The sequence below is a fragment of the Sceloporus undulatus genome, chromosome 1 (genome assembly GCF_019175285.1).
Source record: "Sceloporus undulatus isolate JIND9_A2432 ecotype Alabama chromosome 1, SceUnd_v1.1, whole genome shotgun sequence".
NCBI classification, from domain to species: domain Eukaryota; kingdom Metazoa; phylum Chordata; class Lepidosauria; order Squamata; family Phrynosomatidae; genus Sceloporus; species Sceloporus undulatus.
Genome location: NC_056522.1, coordinates 160,648,363 through 160,652,569, shown reverse-complemented (window position 1 = coordinate 160,652,569; position 4,207 = coordinate 160,648,363).

Below are 4,207 nucleotides of genomic sequence, written 5' to 3'. Positions count from 1 at the left end.
GAAGGGAATGTCATATTGAGAGGGAGCAAGCTGTGTCTGCTGCTCCAAGACTAGGACCCGAGCATGATGGACTGCAGGAAAGAGATCCACTAAAATTAGGAGACTCCTGACGTAAGGGTCTGGACAAGGACACACTCTTCGAGTTAGGTGGGGCTCCTTCCTGGAGGTCTTTAAGAGAGGCTGGATGGCCATCTTGGGATGCTTTGAGGTAGTTCCTGCGGCAGAATGGGTGGTTGGATGACCCTTGGCTCTCTTCCAACTCGATTCTATGATTCTATAATTCATGCTGTCGATATAGACACACACCCTATTCTATATGCTACTAGAGTGCTGTGTGGTGTGTATATATATATATATGTATATGTATAGACAGAGTGAGAAAGAGAGAACATATATGTATTCCTGGTGGTATGTGTGTGCTGTATGTGTGTGTATATATATAATATTATATGTACTGATATTCTCCATATATCCTAAATTGCACATATATCTATATCTTATATATCTATATATCTCACACACCACCACCTAAGGACGCCATATATAATATATATATAAAACAGAAAAAAAGCACAAATATATTTATTCTGGTGTGTATACCACACACACTCATATATGCTCTAGGAGCTGCCTTACAGAGAGAGAGAGAGAGAGAGAAGGATATCATAACACACACCCCAAACACACATACAGTCCTTTGAAGAGAGTGGTCCACAAACAGCCTGAGTAGCTCGCTCCAAGCCTTTCATGCCTGCTGCTGAGGATGAGGGGGCTGTAGTCCTGCATCTGTCCCTCTGCAGGGCTCCCCAGCTTCTCCTCCATTTCTTCAGGGCCTCCAGTCCTTCTGCCCCAGGAAAGCCCCTCCAAAAGGCCGGGCCCTACCGGCGCCCTCCGCTTGACCCCTTTCGCCAGCAGCTGCCACAAGAAAAGAAGCGGAGGCGGAGGGTGGGGCCATGACTCAGGCCGCAGAGGAGCATGAAAAGCAGCGCAGCAGAGGAAAAAAGAAAGAAGAGGGGAGGAAGTCCCGGTGGAAAGGCTTACTGGAAATGTAGTCCTCGCGGTGACCCGCCTCTCGCTCTAGGAAGCGGCGATGGAACTCAACAGCGAACTACAACCCCTCCAACACCCCGGTGCAGAGAGAGAAAACGCGCTTCGGCCCAATGATCACGGGCAATGCGAGTTCGCTCCGGAAAATAGGACAAAGCGGGGGTGAAGGCGCGCGTGCGCAACCACCGAAAAGGAGAGATGCGGAGATGTAGTCTTTTGCCTTTGTCGGGGACAGTTTTATTTTCCATATTATTTTTACTGTGTGTTAAGTCCCCCAACTGCGCCCTCCGACGATTTATTTTGACTCCAGATCCCAGAAGCCTCTGCCATGTTGGCCAATCGCATGGTTTATGGGAGCTGCAGTCCAAGAAAGCCCCTTGAAGGGCCAGTAGAGGCGCGCCATCAACTGCCCAAAGACTAGGGGCATGCGCACGCAGCCCACAGGGACGCAATAGGGGCCGGCTTGCCGCGCATGCGCAGTGCAGCCCTTTCCACAACCTGGCTGCAGAGGATCTGGAAGGCCATTGGCTGCCGAGGGATATTCGACCCAGGAGGAAAAATGGCGGAACCCAGGGCCCAGACTGCATCCTGCTTCCTTCGCAGGACAACCCAGGGAAAGGACAGAAAAGAGAAGGCTCCCCAGGGCGCTACTAAGGACCGCTCTCTCCAGACAACCGCCCCGCACTCTAAGATCGCGGGACACCCATCTTTTAAGGGTTCAAGGGTAGACCGTGTCACCACGCAAAGGGCCTTTCAATGCCGGCCCTAAGCCTAGGAACCGATACCGATGAACTCGTCAACCCCCTCCCCGTCCAGTTTAAAAAAAGGGTCGAAACCTATTGTTTAAACAGGCTTACCTCCAATGCCCCTTATCGTGCTCCCCCCCTCTGTCACAAATCGTTCCTACTGATGGCTTGGAATGTTTTATTGACTTGATGTTTTTTTTTTTTGATATTATATGATTTTTATGCTATTTGTCTGTTTTGGGGATGTAGCCCCACTGTTTAGGCGGGCTAAAAATACAGTTGTATTATTGTATTTTATTAAAAAACCACGTACGCCCTTGGGGATATGGGCTTTGCGCTAGGGATCACCGGGCCAGAGGATGCAGGAGCACTCGGGGATGAGGGATACGGTCTCAGGGGGTCACTGCAGTCAGGTTCAGATGCAGGAGAAGCAGGGGCTGATGGGAAGGTCACAGGAGACTCCCCCCAACAACCTGGCGTCAGGCTTTGGCTGCAGGAGAAGCCGGGATGAGGTAGTGTCGGTGGTCACTGGGGCCAGGGTAAGATGCAGGAGAAAGCAGGGGACTGATGATAGGTTGCACGGTGGCAGGGAGGACGAAGATAGCCATGACATCGGAGGAGGGGATCGAAGGAGCAGGACCCAGGGGCCAAGGGGAGTGACATAGGGGTGGTTTCCACACCAAGACCAATTCGAAGTGACAATCGAAGTGAGCTTGAAAGGAAAAATCTGCATTCCCTTTCCCCCAATGTTACCAACATGAGGGGTCGCTTTGGCAACAGGCGGAAAAGCCCTCACGGAAGGGCGCCCATAGAAAGGAATGCACTGATAAACAAATTCACGGTTGATGTGAATCCGCATCTGGACCCCATTGCCCAGATCTGAGCTGCAAAAATACCCCAAAACCTCCGTGTGATCAACTCCATCGTGTGATATGCCCTTGATCCAAAGTGACTCTGCCCCCCTTTGCTTAGGAAGGGCTTGAATTGGAAGCCCCTGTTCACGTGTGATACGGCCCTATGTCCAGCTGCTCATGGCTCATGCTTCCACTTCCCAGCCCGCCTTTCGGGTGGTCGCCATCTATTCCCCCCCCACCCCCCCGATATCAGTAAGGCTTGGACCTTCCGTTTCACTTGGAATGGGGATTTACCAAGCTTTCATCAGACAGGGTTTCTGCAGCCAGATCGGGGCTTCTGCAATTGGCAATCAAATGCATGTACAGAAGTATTTCCATACCGGTTGATCAAGGGAGCCCCATCTGGGAAGGACACTAATAAGAGGATCGACGGGGAATCGCATTGGGGCCTCTGTACAATCTCACTGCATTGTGGTGTGGAATCCCAGTTTGCTGCTCCGACCACCATGCCAACGACCCCGGGTGCAAACTCTCCCCGAGCCCTGCTGCAATTGCCCCATTGCACGCTGGGGCGAGGAGCGATCAGGGCCTCCTCACTCCTTCCCCCTCCTTCCCCACTGGAGCCGGCCAGCGAGGGCTTCTCCCGCCTGCCTTTCTCTCTCTCTCTCCTCTCACACACACACACTTCCCTCACATCTCACACATCTATCCTCATTCTTCACCTATTCACATACACACACCATACCTACATACAGACACACACACACAAAGGATGGGGGACGTGCCTGATGGCGCACCATTCATGCCCTCGCCTTTGCTGACCTGACCTGACCCCTTCCTCCTGCTGACAGGGCACTGAGCTGAGAGAGTGACCTGTCAGTTCACACCAAAGTAGACCCAGGAAAATCAATTGGGAAAAAATATAAAAAAGGGAAATGCGCCCAGGCATTATAAACACTAACAGCAAACAACAATAAGGTCTTACGTTCCAGGAGGCTGACGTTTGCCGCACTCTGGGGCATTCCCCCTCCTTTTTTTAGAGCCAGACGCCAGAATGCACAGCTTCTGTCATCGAAAAAATTCTGGTTGGTTTGGCCCCAGTTCAATCCCAAATGAAACTAGTGCCATTCTCGTATCCTCAAACCAATCCCTTGAAACCCCCAAGCCTCAATACAACCGGCTAATAATTAAACCGTCCTCCCCTCGGATGCAGAAAGAGATGCATTTTTTAATTTCCCTAGAATCCCAACATTTACTTAGAGACAATAGCAAAAACACTGTATCAATTGACCAATTATGACGATTTGGACAGAGAAACATTTTTAAATTCAGCTTGCATTCAAGCCATTGATTTCCAACGGCAGCTAGCCACATTCATGGCAAAAAACGTATTGCCTTGCCAGAGAAAAATACTTAACACAAAGAAAACCCCAAGGGCACGGTCCCTTGCTTTGCTGGGTCCCCTGTCACCCCCTTTTAAAAAACCTGCGCTGCAAACGAAGGAGAGCTGCGCCACACACCTGAAGCAGTCCTTTCCAGTGTGTCAGATTTCCCTCCTTT